Source organism: Bombina bombina, chromosome 5, assembly GCF_027579735.1.
Source record: "Bombina bombina isolate aBomBom1 chromosome 5, aBomBom1.pri, whole genome shotgun sequence".
Lineage (NCBI taxonomy): Eukaryota > Metazoa > Chordata > Amphibia > Anura > Bombinatoridae > Bombina > Bombina bombina.
In genome coordinates, this window is record NC_069503.1 from 688,256,647 (window position 1) to 688,273,466 (window position 16,820).

The window sequence follows — 16,820 nt, forward strand, 5'->3', positions numbered from 1 at the left end:
AGGAAATCTAAACATTTTTCTGAGTGTACAGTGTCTGTCCAGTCTGCTGCTGCGCAGGTTGACCTCCCTCATAAGTCTGATGAGAAGGATACCTCTGTAGCTTCTGAGGGTGAAATCTCATATTCGGACAGTATAAATTCTTTGACTGATTCTGAAGGAATACACTTCAGATTTAAGCTTGAACACCTTTGTTTACTGCAAAAGGAGGTACTGGCTACTTTGGATGACTCCAATTCTTCTGTCGCTGTCAACCCTAAGAAATCTAGTAAGCTTAACAAATACTATGATGTTCCTTCCTCTGTGGAAATTTCCCCTGTTCCAGACCGTATGTCGGAGATCATTGCACAGGAATAGGATAAGCCAGGGATACCTTTCTCCCAGTCTCACGTTTTTAAAAATATGTTTCCTTTTGCTGACTCCATTTGAGACTCATGGCACACGGTGCCTAAAGTAGAAGGGGCTATTTCTACTCTGGCTAAAAGAACCACAATTCCTATTGAGGATAGCTGTTTTTTAAGGATCCCATGGACAAAAAGCTGGAGGCTTATTTAAAGAAAATGTATGTTCATCAGGGTCTACAATGGCAACCTGCAGTTTGTATTGCCACAGTTACAAGTTCAGCATCTTATTGGTGCAATGCTTTGTCCGAATTGATTTTAGAGGAGACTCTGTTGGAGGAGATCCAAGATAGGATTAAGGCTCTCAAACTAGCCAATTCCTTGATCTCTGATGCTAACATGCAAGTCATTGGACTAGAAGCCAAAATGTTTGGCTTCACTGTCCTAGCCCGCAGGGCTCTGTTGCTGAAATCTTGGTCAGCTGATGTTACCTCCAAGTCCAAGCTCCTGTCGCTACCTTACAAGGGTAAGACCCTGTTTGGTCCTGGTCTGGCGGAGATAATTTCTGAAATTACGGGTGGCAAGGGTCCTTTCTACCACAAGACAACAAGAATAGACCTAAGAGTTCTAATTTTCGTTCCTTTCGTAACTTCAAAGGTCAAAAGTCTTCTTCTCCCTCCTCCAAGCAGGAGCAGTCCAAGTCCTCTTGGTGACCCGATCAGACTTGGAATAAGGGGAAGCAATCAAAAAAAGTCCTCATCTGAGACTAAGTCAGCATGAAGGGTCTGCCCCTGGTTCGGGATTGAATCAAGTGGGGGGAAGACTTTCCTTGTTTCGTCAAGTGTGGATACGAGATGTTCCAGATCCTTGGGCTGTTGACATAGTATCTCAGGGTTACAAAATAGAATTCAAATCTCCTCCTCCCAGGGGCAAATTTCTCCTCTCAAGGTTATCTGCGGATCAGGTAAAAAGAGAGGCATTCTTAAGCTGCGTTCAGGACCATTTCTCCCTGGGAGTGATTGTTCCAGTGAGGGAATGGGGGCTAGGATTCTATTCAAATCCGTTTGTGGTTCCCAAAAAAGAGGGAACTTTTCGACCCGTTTTAGACCTAAAGTGTCTCAACAAGTTGCTCAGGGTACCGTCCTTAAAAATGGAAACCATTAGTTCCATTCTTCCTTTGGCCCAAGAGGGTCAGTTCATGATGACCATAGACCTGAAGGACGCATATCTTCATGTTCCCACCCACAGGAATCATCACCAGTTCCTGAGATTTTCTTTTCTAGACAAGCACTTTCAGTTTGTTGCTCTTCCTTTTGGCCTTGCCATAGCTCCCAGGATTTTCTCAAATGTTCTGGGGGCTCTCTTAGCAGTTGTCAGGTCTCAGGGAATAGCGTTGGCGCCTTACCTGGATGACATATTGGTTCAGGCACATTCTTTTCAACAAGCAAACTCTCATACAGAGATCTTGTTGTCTTTTCTACGTTCCCACAGATGGAAACTGAATCTGGAGACGAGTTCTCTTGTTCCAGCTACAAGGGTGTGTTTCTTAGGGACTGTCATAGATTCCCTATCTATGAAGATTTTTCTGACGGAGGTCAGAAAATCCATAATCTCTCTTCTTGTCTCTCTCTACAGTCTGTTCCCTTTGCTCAATTCCATTTGAGAGCGCTGCAATTAGGCATGCTCAGACAATGGAACGGAGACCATTCAGATCTGTCCCAGAGGATAGATATGCACAAGCTTCCAGAGACCCTCCTGGGTGATTGTGACCATGGACACCAGTTTGTTAGGCTTTGGAGCCTCCATTTGCTCACCTTCCACTAGTCATTGTTCGTATCAAACAGGAGAGAACATCTGTAATTCTAATAGCCACTGCATGGCCTCGCAGGATCTGGTTTGCAGATCTAGTGAAGATGTCATCTCTTCCTCTTTGGAGGACTTCTAACTCACGGTCCTTTCCTCCATCCAAATCTCGTTTCTCTGAAGCTGACTGCATGGAGATTGAACGCTTAGTTCTGGCTGGGTTTTCTGAGTCAGTCATTGATACAATGCTTCAGGCTCGCAAGCCTGTTACTCGTAAAATTTATTATAAGGTATGGCGTAAATACCTTTATTGGTGGGAATCGAGGGGCTACTCTTGGAGTAGGGTCAGGATTCCTAGAATTTCTTCTATAAAGGTAAGACGAGTCCACGTATTCATCCTTTACTTGTGGGATATTATCCTTCCCTACAGGAAGTGGCAAAGAGCACCACAGCAGAGCTGTCTATATAGCTCCTCCCTTAGCTCCACCCCCCAGTCATTCTCTTTGCCTACTCTAAGTACTAGGAATAAAAAATTAGAGGGTCTTCTGAAGAAAATATTTGTTCACCAACGTTTTCTTCTCCAACCTATAGCGTACATTGTTCCTGTAACTACTGCAGCGTCCTTTTGGTTCAAGGCTCTGGAAGAGGCTCTTCAGGTTGAGACCCTATTAGATGATATTCTGGATAGAATTAGGGCACTCAAGCTAGCTAATTCTTTCATTACCGATGCCGCTTTTTAATTGGCTAAATTAGAGGCGAAGAATTCAGGTATTGCCATTTTAGCGAGTAGAGCGTTATGGCTTAAGTCCTGGTCTGCTGATGTGTCATCAAAAGCTAAGCTTTTAGCCATCCCTTTCAAGGGTAAGACCCTATTCGGACCAAACAAATTAATTTTCGTTCCTTTCGGAACTTCAAAGGTGGTCCCTCTACCTCTTCCCCTGCCGCAAAGCAAGAGGGGAATTTTGCTTAATCCAAGTCAGTCTGGAGACCTAACCAGACATGGAACAAGGGTAAACAGGCCAAGAAGCCCGCTGCTGCCACCAAGACAGCATGAAGGGGTAGCCCCCGATCCTGGACCGGATCTAGTAGGGGGCAGACTTTCTCTCTTCGCTCAGGCTTGGGCAAGAGACGTTCAGGACTCCTGGGCTTTAGAAATAGTAACCCAGGGGTATCTTCTAGAGTTCAAAAATTCTCCCCCAAGAGGGAGATTCCATCTTTCTCAATTGTCTGTAAACCAGACAAAAAGAGAGGCGTTCTTACGTTGTGTAGAAGACCTATATTCCATGGGAGTGATCTGTCCAGTTCGGGAAACAGAACAGGGGCAAGGGTTCTACTCCAATCTGTTTGTGGTTCCCAAAAAAGACGGAACTTTCAGACCAATTTTGGATCTCAAGATCCTAAACAAATTCCTCCTTCAAGATGGAGACCATTCGGACTATTTTGCCAATGATCCAGGAGGGTCAAAATATGACCACCGTGGACTTAAAGGATGCGTATCTACACATTCCTATCCACAAAGATCATCACCAGTTCCTCAGGTTCGCCTTTCTGGACAAGCATTACCAGTTTGTGGCTCTTCCCTTCGGGTTGGCCACAGCTCCCAGAATTTTCACAAAGGTGCTATGGTCCCTTCTGGCGGTTCTAAGGCCACGGGGCATAGCAGTTGCGCCTTATCTGGACGATATCTCAATTCAGGCGTCGACTTACCAACTAGCCAAGTCTCACACGGACATCGTGTTGGCTTTTCTAAGATCTCTTATCCCTCTCACAAGAGTTCCATTCCTGGGAACTCTGATAGATTCGGTGGACATGAAGATTTTTCTGACGGAGGTCCGGAAATTAAAGATTTTAAACACCTGCCGAGCTCTTCATTCCATTCCTCGGCCGTCAGTGGCTCAGTGTATGGAGGTAATCGGACTAATGGTAGTGGCAATGGACATAGTTCCGTTTGCTCGCTTGCATCTCAGACCACTGCAACTATGCATGCTCAAACAGTGGAATGGGGATTATGCAGATTTATCTCCTCAGATAAATCTGGATCAAGAGACCAGAGACTCTCTTCTTTGGTGGTTGTCACAGGATCATCTGTTCCCGCAGGCCAGCGTGGGTCATAGTGACGACGGACTCCAGCCTATTGGGCTGGGGTGCAGTCTGGAATTCCCTGAAAGCACAGGGTTTGTGGACTCAGGAGGAGGCTCTCCTCCCGATAAATATTCTAGAACTGAGAGCGATATTCAATGCGCTTCAGGCGTGGCCCCAGCTGGCTTCGGCCAAATTCATAAGATTCCAGTCGGACAATATCACGACTGTAGCATATATCAATCATCAAGGGGGAACAATGAGTTCTCTATCGATGATAGAGGTTACCAAAATAATTTGATGGGCAGAGACTCACTCTTGCCATCTATCGGCAATCTATATCCCAGGAGGGGAGAACTGGGAAGCGGATTTTCTAAGTCGTCAGACTTTTCATCCGGGGGAGTGGGAACTCCATCCAGAGGTGTTTGCACAATTGATTCAGCAATGGGGCACACCAGAATTGGATCTGATGGCGTCTCGTCAGAACGCCAAACTTCCTTGTTACGGGTCCAGGTCAAGGGATCCTCAGGCAGTATTGATAGATGCTCTAGCAGTACCCTGTCGTTCAACCTGGCTTACGTGTTTCCACCATTTCCTCTCCTTCCTCGTTTGATTGCCAGAATCAAACAGGAGAGAGCTTCTGTGATTTTGATAGCACCTGCGTGGCCACGCAGGACTTGGTATGCAGATCTGGTGGAAATGTCATCTCTGCTACCGTGGAAACTGCCACTGAGACAGGACCTTCTTATTCAAGGTCCGTTCCAACATCCAAATCTAATTTCTCTGCAGCTGACAGCATGGAGATTGAACGCTTGATTTTATCTAAGCGGGGTTTCTCTGAGTCGGTCATAGATACCTTGATTCAGGCTTGAAAGCCTGTCACCAGGAAAAATTATCATAAGATATGGCGTAAATATCTTTATTGGTGCGAATCCAAAGGCTACTTATGGAGTAAGATCAGGATTCCTAGGATTTTGTCTTTTCTCCAAGAAGGATTGGAGAAGGGGCTATCAGCTAGTTCCTTAAAGGGACATATCTGCTTTATCAATTCTACTGCACTAGCGTCTGGCAGATGTTCCAGACGTTCAGTCATTCTGTCAGGCTTTATTTAGAATCAAGCCTGTGTTTAAACCTGTTGCTCCGCTATGGAGTTTGAATTTAGTTCTTAAAGTTCTTCAAGGTGTTCCGTTTGAACCTATGCATTCCATAGATATTAAGCTTCTATCTTGGAAAGTTCTGTTTTTAGTTGCTATCTCTTCGGCTCAAAGAGTTTCTGAACTATCTGCATTGCAATGCGACTCGCCTTATCTTGTTTTCCATGCTGATAAGGTGGTTTTGCGTACCAAACCTGGATTCCTTCCTAAGGTTGTTACTAATAGGAATATCAATCAGGAAATTGTTGTTCATTCTCTGTGTCCTAATCTTTCCTCTAAGAAGGAGCGCCTGTTGCACAACTTGGACGTGGTTCGTGCTTTGAAGTTTTACTTGCAAGCGACCAAAGATTTCCGTCAAACATCTTCTTTGTTTGTTGTCTATTCTGGAAAACGTAGAGGTCAAAAAGCTATGGCTACCTCTCTTGCCTTTTGGCTGAATAGCATCATCCGTTTGGCATACGAGACTGCTGGACATCAGCCTCCTGAAAGAATTACAGCTCACTCTACTAGAGCGGTGGCTTCCACATGGGCTTTTAAAAATGCTTCTGTTGAACAGATTTGTAAGGTTACGACTTGGTCTTCGCTTCATACCTTTTCCAAATTTTACAAATTTGATACCTTTGCTTCTTCGGAGGCTGTTTTTGGGAGAAAAGTTCTTCAAGCCGTGGTGCCTTCTGTTTAACCATCTGTCTTGTCCCTCCTGTTCATCCGTGTCCTGTAGCTTTGGTATTGTATCCCACAAGTAAAGGATGAATCTGTGGACTCGTCTTACCTTTATAGAAGAAAACTAAATTTATGCTTACCTGATAAATTGATTTCTTCTATGGTAAGACGAGTCCACGGCCCGCCCTGTCATTTTAAGACAGATTGTATTTTTTTATATAAACTCAGTCAACTCTGCACCTTGTAGTTTCTCCTTTTTCTTCCTGTACCTTCGGTCGAATGACTGGGGGGTGAAGCTAAGGGAGGAGCTATATAGACAGCTCTGCTGTGGTGCTCTTTGCCACTTCCTGTAGGGAAGGATAATATCCCACAAGTAAAGGATGAATCCGTGGACTCGTCTTACCATAGAAGAAATCAATTTATCAGGTAAGCATAAATTTAGTTTTTGTCTTTTCTCTGGGATGGTCTGGAGAAAGGGTTGTCAGTCCATTCTCTGAAAGGTCAGATTTCTGTATTATCTATTATTTTACATAAGCGTCTGGCGGATGTGCCAGATGTTCAATCTTTCTTCTGTTATGTGCGATCAGTCCACGGGTCATCATTACTTCTGGGATATAACTCCTCCCCAACAGGAAATGCAAGAGGATTCACCCAGCAGAGCTGATATAGCTCCTCCCCTCTACGTCAGTCCCAGTCATTCTCTTGCACCCAACGACTAGATAGGATGTGTGAGAGGACTATGGTGATTATACTTAATATACCTTTCAAGGGGCAGTCTTTATTTGGGCCCGGGTTGAAAGAAATTATCGCTGACATTACAGGAGGTAAGGGCCACGCCCTACCTCAAGACAAAGCCAAAGCTAAGGCTAGACAGTCTAATTTTCGTCCCTTTCGGAATTTCAAACCTGGAGCAGCGTCAACCTCCACTGCACCAAAACAGGAAGGAGCTGTTGCTCGTTACAGGCAAGGCTGGAAACCTAACCAGTCCTGGAATAAGGGCAAACAGGCCAGGAAACCTGCTGCTGCCCCAAAGACAGCATGAACCGAGAGCCCCCGATCCGGGACCGGATCTAGTGGGGGGCAGACTTTCTCTCTTCGCTCAGGCCTGGGCAAGAGATGTTCAGGATCCCTGGGCGCTGGAGATCATATCTCAGGGATACCTTCTAGACTTCAAATTATCTCCCCCAAAAGGGAGATTTCATCTGTCAAGGTTGTCAACAAACCAGATAAAGAAAGAAGCGTTTCTACGCTGTGTACAAGATCTGTTATTAATGGGAGTGATCCATCCAGTTCCGCGGTCGGAACAAGGACAAGGGTTCTACTCAAACCTGTTTGTGGTTCCCAAAAAAGAGGGAACTTTCAGGCCAATCTTAGATTTAAAGATTCTAAACAAATTCCTAAGAGTTCCATCGTTCAAAATGGAAACTATTCGGACAATCTTACCTATGATCCAAAAGGGTCAGTACATGACCACAGTGGATTTAAAAGATGCTTACCTTCACATACCGATTCACAAAGATCATCAACGGTATCTACGGTTTGCCTTCCTAGACAGGCACTACCAGTTTGTAGCTCTTCCATTCGGATTGGCTACGGCCCCAAGAATCTTCACAAAGGTTCTGGGGGCCCTTCTGGCGGTACTAAGACCGCGAGGGATTTCGGTAGCTCCGTACCTAGACGACATTCTAATACAAGCTTCAAGCTTTCAAACTGCCAAGTCTCATACAGAGTTAGTTCTGGCATTTCTAAGGTCGCATGGATGGAAAGTGAACGAAAAGAAAAGTTCTCTTTTTCCTCTCACAAGAGTTCCATTCTTGGGGACTCTTATAGATTCTGTAGAAATGAAGATTTACCTGACAGAAGACAGGTTAACAAGGCTTCAGGATGCATGCCGTGTCCTTCATTCCATTCAACACCCGTCAGTAGCTCAATGCATGGAGGTGATCGGCTTAATGGTAGCGGCAATGGACATAGTACCTTTTGCACGCCTACACCTCAGACCGCTGCAATTGTGCATGCTAAGTCAGTGGAATGGGGATTACTCAGATTTGTCCCCTACCCTGAATCTGAATCAAGAGACCAGAAATTCTCTTCTATGGTGGCTTTATCGGCCACACCTGTCCAGGGGGATGCTATTCAGCAGGCCAGACTGGACAATCGTAACAACAGACGCCAGCCTGCTAGGTTGGGGCGCTGTCTGGAATTCTCTGAAGACTCAGGGATTATGGAATCAGGAGGAGAGTCTCCTTCCAATAAACATTCTGGAATTGAGGGCAGTTCTCAATGCCCTTCTAGCTTGGCCCCAATTAACAACTCAGGGGTTCATCAGGATTCAGTCGGACAATATCACGACTGTAGCTTACATCAACCATCAGGGAGGGACAAGAAGCTCCCTAGCAATGATGGAAGTATCAAAGATAATTCGCTGGGCAGAGTCTCACTCTTGCCACCTGTCAGCAATCCACATCCCGGGAGTGGAGAACTGGGAGGCGGATTTTTTGAGTCGCCAGACTTTTCATCCGGGAGAGTGGGAACTTCATCCGGAGATTTTTGCCCAAATACTTCGACGTTGGGGCAAACCAGAGATAGATCTCATGGCGTCTCGCCAGAACGCCAAACTTCCTCACTACGGGTCCAGATCCAGGGATCCGGGAGCGGTTCTGATAGATGCTTTGACAGCACCTTGGAACTTCGGGATGGCTTATGTGTTTCCACCCTTCCCGCTGCTTCCTCGATTGATTGCGAAAATCAAACAAGAGAGAGCATCTGTGATTCTAATAGCGCCTGCATGGCCACGCAGGACTTGGTATGCAGATCTAGTGGACATGTCATCCTGTCCACCTTGGTCTCTACCTCTGAGACAGGACCTTCTGATACAGGGTCCATTCAAACATCAAAATCTAACTTCTCTGAAACTGACTGCTTGGAAATTGAACGCTTGATTTTATCAAAGCGTGGTTTTTCTGAGTCGGTTATTGATACCCTGATCCAGGCTAGGAAGCCTGTTACCAGAAAGATTTACCATAAAATATGGCGCAAATACCTATACTGGTGCGAATCCAAACGTTACTCCTGGAGTAAGGTTAGGATCCCTAGGATATTGTCTTTTCTACAAGAAGGTTTAGAAAAGGGTTTATCGGCTAGTTCATTAAAGGGACAGATTTCAGCTCTGTCCATCTTGTTACACAGGCGTCTGTCAGAAAATCCAGACGTCCAGGCCTTTTGTCAAGCTTTAGCTAGGATCAAGCCTGTGTTTAAAGCCGTTGCTCCGCCATGGAGTTTAAACTTAGTTCTTAACGTTTTACAAGGTGTTCCATTTGAACCCCTTCATTCCATTGATATAAAATTGTTATCTTGGAAAGTTCTGTTTTTAATGGCTATTTCCTCGGCTCGAAGAGTCTCTGAGTTATCAGCATTACATTGTGATTCTCCTTATCTGATTTTTCACTCAGATAAGGTAGTTCTGCGTACTAAACCTGGGTTCTTACCTAAGGTAGTTACTAACAGGAATATCAATCAAGAGATTGTTGTTCCATCCTTGTGCCCAAATCCTTCTTCAAAGAAGGAACGTCTTCTACACAATCTGGATGTAGTTCGTGCCCTCAAGTTCTACTTGCAGGCAACTAAAAATTTTCGCCAAACTTCTTCCCTGTTTGTCGTTTATTCTGGACAGAGGAGAGGTCAAAAAGCTTCTGCTACCTCTCTCTCTTTCTGGCTTCGTAGCATAATACGTTTAGCCTATGAGACTGCTGGACAGCAGCCTCCTGAAAGAATTACAGCTCACTCCACTAGAGCTGTGGCTTCCACTTGGGCCTTTAAGAATGAGGCCTCTGTTGAACAGATTTGCAAGGCTGCAACTTGGTCTTCGCTTCATACTTTTTCCAAATTTTACAAATTTGACACTTTTGCTTCTTCGGAGGCTATTTTTGGGAGAAAGGTTCTTCAGGCAGTGGTTCCTTCTGTATAATGAGCCTGCCTATCCCTCCCGTCATCCGTGTACTTTTGCTTTGGTATTGGTATCCCAGAAGTAATGATGACCCGTGGACTGATCGCACATAACAGAAGAAAACATAATTTATGCTTACCTGATAAATTCCTTTCTTCTGTTGTGCGATCAGTCCACGGCCCGCCCTGTTTTTTAAGGCAGGTAAATATCTTTTAAATTATACTCCAGTCACCACTTCACCCTTGGTTACTCCTTTCTCGTTGATTCTTGGTCGAATGACTGGGACTGACGTAGAGGGGAGGAGCTATATCAGCTCTGCTGGGTGAATCCTCTTGCATTTCCTGTTGGGGAGGAGTTATATCCCAGAAGTAATGATGACCCGTGGACTGATCGCACAACAGAAGAAAGGAATTTATCAGGTAAGCATAAATTATGTTTTTTGTCAGGCCCTGGTCAGAATCAGGCCTGTGTTTAAACCTGTTGCTCCTCCTTGGAGCCTTAACCTAGTTCTTAGAGTTTTGCAGCAGGCTCCGTTTGAGCCAATGCATTCCATAGATATTAAGCTTTTATCTTGGAAGGTTTTGTTTCTAATCGCTATTTCTTTTGATCTGAGAGTTTCAGAACTCTCGGCTTAGCATTGCGATTCGCCTTACCTTATTTTTCATGCGGATAAGGCGGTTCTTAGTACTAAATTGGGGTTTCTCCCTAAGGTGGTTTCGGATAGAAATATTGTTGTCCCTTCTCTCTGTCCTAATCCTCCTTCTCATAAGGATCGTCTGTTGCATAACTTGGATGTTGCGCGTGCTCTCAAATTTTACCTACAGGCTACTAAGGATTTTCGCCAGTTTTCTGCCCTGTTTGTTTCTTTCTCAGAAAAGCGTAAGGGTCAGAAGGCCACTTCTACTTCTCTTTCTCTCTGGTTCGTTTATGATTCCTTTTGCTTATGAGACTGCTGGACAGCAGCCTCCTGAGAGAATTACAGCTCATTCCACTAGGGCTGTCTCCTCTTCTTGGGCTTTCAAAAATGAAGCCTCTGTGGAACAGATTTGCAAGGTGACAACATGGTCCTTTCTGCATATTTTTTCCAAATTTGATACTTTTGCTCTTTGCCGCCTCCTGCTGGCCAGGAGTAAATATCTGACTAGTTATTGAAATGACTTTGTGGACTCTCCCTGTCCGGAAACAAAGAAATTTATCAGATAAGCATACATTTTATTTTTCATTGCACACCTGTGTAATTTAGACCCATCTCACTACAGTGTATTTGCTACCCACCACGTGACCACTTCCAGGGCTGGTATTGCATGCAGGCCCTTTTCTAAAAACGTCTACTGGAATACATATACTGTGCCATTGCTCTGAGATTCCCATTTTTTCTCTAAACCTTTATTTCATGCACTAGTCAAAGTGTAACTGTTTATCATTGGATCCATTGTTCATGCACTGTTCAACCCAATTGACTCATGAACGCATTCAATATTACCTGACTTTTTTCACGCCAATTATTGTCATACAATTTCTGTGCACAAAAATGTCCCTCCTGAGGATTAGCTTTACAGAAGATAGATTGACAAAGCTTTAGCATAAGTATCAATATTATGCTTAAATAATTGTTCTTGATCTTTTCCTCTTCAGTGATCACAGTTCTGTTTCTCTTGCTTATTGGGTGCTATACCCTGCCACAATGCCTCAGCATACCACTACACTCAAATAAGTACAATGTAGTATTGAGTATACTTGTTTTGTGAGTGTTTGCTTTTTTTTTTTATGGCAAGAGCATATTAGTTCTCCCCTATGTATACAGGAGAGGTGAATAAGCCTCCCAGGTTTATAACCTGTCAAAGGCAGCTTAAAGTGTGTCATTTATGTGTTATGGGAAAGCTTAAAGGGACAGTGTACACTAAAATTGTTTTTGTTTAAAAAGAAAGATAATGCCTTTACTACCCATCCCCCAGCTTTGCACAACCAACATTGTTATAACAATATACTTTATAACATGTATACCTCTAAATTTCTGCCTGTTTCTAAGCCTTATCACATGCTTTTTATTTGCTTTTCTCAACAGGAGAGTGGTTGTTCATGTGGGCCATATAGATAACATTGTGTTCACGCCCATGGAGTTATTTAGGAGTCAGCACAACACAGTACTAAATGCAAGTCAATAGATAATAAATACAAAAGTTATGTGATCAGGGGTCTGTCAGAAGATGCTTAGATATAAGGTATTCACAGAGGTAAAAAATATATTAATATAACTGTTGGTTATGCAAAACTGGGGAATGGGTAATAAAGGGATTATATTTTTTTTTTTAAAAAACAATAAAAATTATATTGTAGACTGTCCCTTTAACTGGCCTTAATAGATTTCCTAGACCAAAATCAGGATTTTCTTTTTCATATGGTAGTCCGCACACAAAAATGTACATTTAAGTCCAAACACTGTCATGTTGTTGATGCTAACAGGCGTACAGCATCTTCAAAATATTAGCGTATTTAAATAGCTACAATGAATCTGGTTTTGTACATGATGGTCTTTAGAGATTTAAATGATGCTTTTCACTGTAACATGCTTTATCGTTTCTCGTTTTATGGCTGCAAAATCATTGGTCTCTAGTAGTTCAGTAGTGCCTGCTGATAAATACATGGTTATCACATAATATCTATAAACATTATTTATTAATAAAGTGCCAACATATTACTCAGAGCTGTAACATTAAAGTATACATTTGCAGATGTCAATAATTAGAGGACATTTACATAAATCATACTAGTCAGAGGGCCCTTCCATAAGTCACTGTAAAGCTGTAAAACATCTTTACATAAGGCAATCTACAGGACAGATGGACTCTTGAACGTACATTCTAAACATACATTTGTTTGTTCCTTTTGAGGGAAGGGTCTTCAGTTCTAAATATAATTTTACTATTAAGCAAATATCAGGTGATAAGAGCTCTTTCTTAGGCCTAAAGATCACTATTTCAATATTTCCTTTTATTTAGACTCCCAGAATGTTGAGAGAACCTTTTAAAAGTACTTATTCAAAACATTCCATTGCAGTCTTGCACATTAAGAGGCGATATAAGGGTATTTAAAAGAACCATGATCTTACATAAATTAATTTACATAAATTAATTTCTCAGGCCTAGATTTAGAGTTCGGCGGTAGCCGTCAAAACCAGCGTTAGAGGCTCCTAACGCTGGTTTTGGCCGCCCGCTGGTATTTGGAGTCAGTGATTAAAGGGTCTAACGCTCACTTTGCAGCCGCGACTTTTCCATACCGCAGATCCCCCTACGCCATTTGCGTAGCCTATCTTTTCAATGGGATCTTTCTAACGCTGGTATTTAGAGTCGTTTCTGCAGTGAGCGTTAGAGCTCTAACGACAAGATTCCAGCCGCCTGAAAATAGCAGGAGTTAAGAGCTTTCTGGCTAACGCCGGTTTATAAAGCTCTTAACTACTGTACCCTAAAGTACACTAACACCCATAAACTACCTATGTACCCCTAAACCGAGGTCCCCCCACATCGCCGCAGCTCGATTAAAAATTTTAACCCCTAATCTTCCGACCGCCACCTACGTTATACTTATGTACCCCTAATCTGCTGCCCCTAACCCCGCCGACCCCTATATTACATTTATTAACCCCTAATCTGCCCCCCACAACATCGCCGCCAGCTACTTAAAATAATTAACCCCTAATCTTCCGACCGCAAAGCGCCGCCACCTACGTTATCCCTATGTACCCCTAATCTGCTACCCCTAACACCGCCGACCCCTATATTATATTTATTATCCCCTAATCTGCCCCCCTCAACGTCGCCGACACCTGCCTACACTTATTAACCCCTAATCTGCCGAGCGGACCTGAGCGCTACTATAATAAAGTTATTAACCCCTAACCCGCCTCACTAACCCTATCATAAATAGTATTAACCCCTAATCTGCCCTCCCTAACATCGCCGACACCTAACTTCAATTATTAACCCCTAATCTTCCGATCGGAGCTCACCGCTATTCTAATAAATGTATTAACCCCTAAAGCTAAGTCTAACCCTAACACTAACACCCCCCTAACTTAAATATAATTTTAATCTAACGAAATAAATTAACTCTTATTAAATAAATTAATCCTATTTAAAGCTAAATACTTACCTGTAAAATAAATCCTAATATAGCTACAATATAAATTATAATTATATTATAGCTATTTTAGGATTAATATTTATTTTACAGGCAACTTGGTATTTATTTTAACCAGGTACAATAGCTATTAAATAGTTAAGAACTATTTAATAGTTACCTAGTTAAAATAATAACAAATTTACCTGTAAAATAAATCCTAACCTAAGATATAATTAAACCTAACACTACCCTATCAATAAAATAATTAAATAAAATACCTACAATTACCTACAATTAACCTAACACTACACTATCAATAAATTAAATAAACACAATTGCTACAAATAAATACAATTAAATAAACTAGCTAAAGTACAAAAAATAAAAAAGAACTAAGTTACAGAAAATAAAAAAATATTTACAAACATAAGAAAAATATTACAACAATTTTAAACTAATTACACCTACTCTAAGCCCCCTAATAAAATAACAAAGCCCCCCAAAATAATAAATTCCCTACCCTATTCTAAATTTAAAAAGTTACAAGCTCTTTTACCTTACCAGCCCTGAACAGGGCCCTTTGCGGGGCATGCCCCAAGAAGTTCAGCTCTTTTGCCTGTAAAAGAAAACATACAATACCCCCCCCCCCCCAACATTACAACCCACCACCCACATACCCCTAATCTAACCCAAACCCCCCTTAAATAAACCTAACACTAAGCCCCTGATGATCTTCCTACCTTGTCTTCACCATGCCAGGTTCACCGATCCGTCCTGGCTCCAAGATCTTCATCCAACCCAAGCGGGGGCTAGACATCCACTGAAGAAGTCCAGAAGAGGGTCCAAAGTCTTCCTCCTATCCGGCAAGAAGAGGACATCCGGACCGGCAAACATCTTCTCCAAGCGGCATCTTCGATCTTCTTCCATCCGGTGCGGAGCGGGTCCATCTTGAAGCAGGCGACGCGGATCCATCCTCTTCTTCCGATGTCTCCCGACGAATGACGGTTCCTTTAAGGGACGTCATCCAAGATGGCGTCCCTCGAATTCCGATTGGCTGATAGGATTCTATCAGCCAATCGGAATTAAGGTAGGAATTTTCTGATTGGCTGATGGAATCAGCCAATCAGAATCTAGTTCAATCCGATTGGCCGATCCAATCAGCCAATCAGATTGAGCTCGCATTCTATTGGCTGATCGGAACAGCCAATAGAATGCGAGCTCAATCTGATTGGCTGATTGGATCAGCCAATCGGATTGAACTTGATTCTGATTGGCTGATTCCATCAGCCAATCAGAAAATTCCTACCTTAATTCCGATTGGCTGATAGAATCCTATCAGCCAATCGGAATTCGAGGGACGCCATCTTGGATGACGTCCCTTAAAGGAACCGTCATTCGTCGGGAGACATCGGAAGAAGAGGATGGATCCGCGTCGCCTGCTTCAAGATGGACCCGCTCCGCACCGGATGGAAGAAGATCGAAGATGCCGCTTGGAGAAGATGTTTGCCGGTCCGGATGTCCTCTTCTTGCCGGATAGGAGGAAGACTTTGGACCCTCTTCTGGACTTCTTCAGTGGATGTCTAGCCCCCGCTTGGGTTGGATGAAGATCTTGGAGCCAGGACGGATCGGTGAACCTGGCATGGTGAAGACAAGGTAGGAAGATCATCAGGGGCTTAGTGTTAGGTTTATTTAAGGGGGGTTTGGGTTAGATTAGGGGTATGTGGGTGGTGGGTTGTAATGTTGGGGGGGGGGGGTATTGTATGTTTTCTTTTACAGGCAAAAGAGCTGAACTTCTTGGGGCATGCCCCGCAAAGGGCCCTGTTCAGGGCTGGTAAGGTAAAAGAGCTTGTAACTTTTTAAATTTAGAATAGGGTAGGGAATTTATTATTTTGGGGGGCTTTGTTATTTTATTAGGGGGCTTAGAGTAGGTGTAATTAGTTTAAAATTGTTGTAATATTTTTCTTATGTTTGTAAATATTTTTTTATTTTCTGTAACTTAGTTCTTTTTTATTTTATGTACTTTAGCTAGTTTATTTAATTGTATTTATTTGTAGCAATTGTGTTTATTTAATTTATTGATAGTGTAGTGTTAGGTTAATTGTAGGTAATTGTAGGTATTTTATTTAATTATTTTATTGATAGGGTAGTGTTAGGTTTAATTATATCTTAGGTTAGGATTTATTTTACAGGTAAATTTGTTATTATTTTAACTAGGTAACTATTAAATAGTTCTTAACTATTTAATAGCTATTGTACCTGGTTAAAATAAATACCAAGTTGCCTGTAAAATAAATATTAATCCTAAAATAGCTATAATATAATTATAATTTATATTGTAGCTATATTAGGATTTATTTTACAGGTAAGTATTTAGCTTTAAATAGGAATAAGTTATTTAATAAGAGTTAATTTATTTCGTTAGATTAAAATTATATTTAAGTTAGGGGGGTGTTAGTGTTAGGGTTAGACTTAGCTTTAGGGGTTAATACATTTATTAGAATAGCGGTGAGCTCCGATCGGAAGATTAGGGGTTAATAATTGAAGGTAGGTGTCGGCGATGTTAGGGAGGGCAGATTAGGGGTTAATACTATTTATGATAGGGTTAGTGAGACGGATTAGGGGTTAATAACTTTATTATAGTAGCGCTCAGGTCCGCTCGGCAGATTAGGGGTTAATAAGTGTAGGCAGGTGTCGGCGACGTTGTGGGGGGCAGATTAG

The 16,820-nt window shown here is 42.6% G+C and overlaps 1 protein-coding gene across 1 annotated transcript in view; it reads left to right on the forward strand.

Annotated features, from left to right (window-relative positions):
- EXOC2 (exocyst complex component 2) overlaps positions 1 to 16,820 on the forward strand; it is a 914,329-nt gene that overhangs the window by 844,758 nt on the left and 52,751 nt on the right.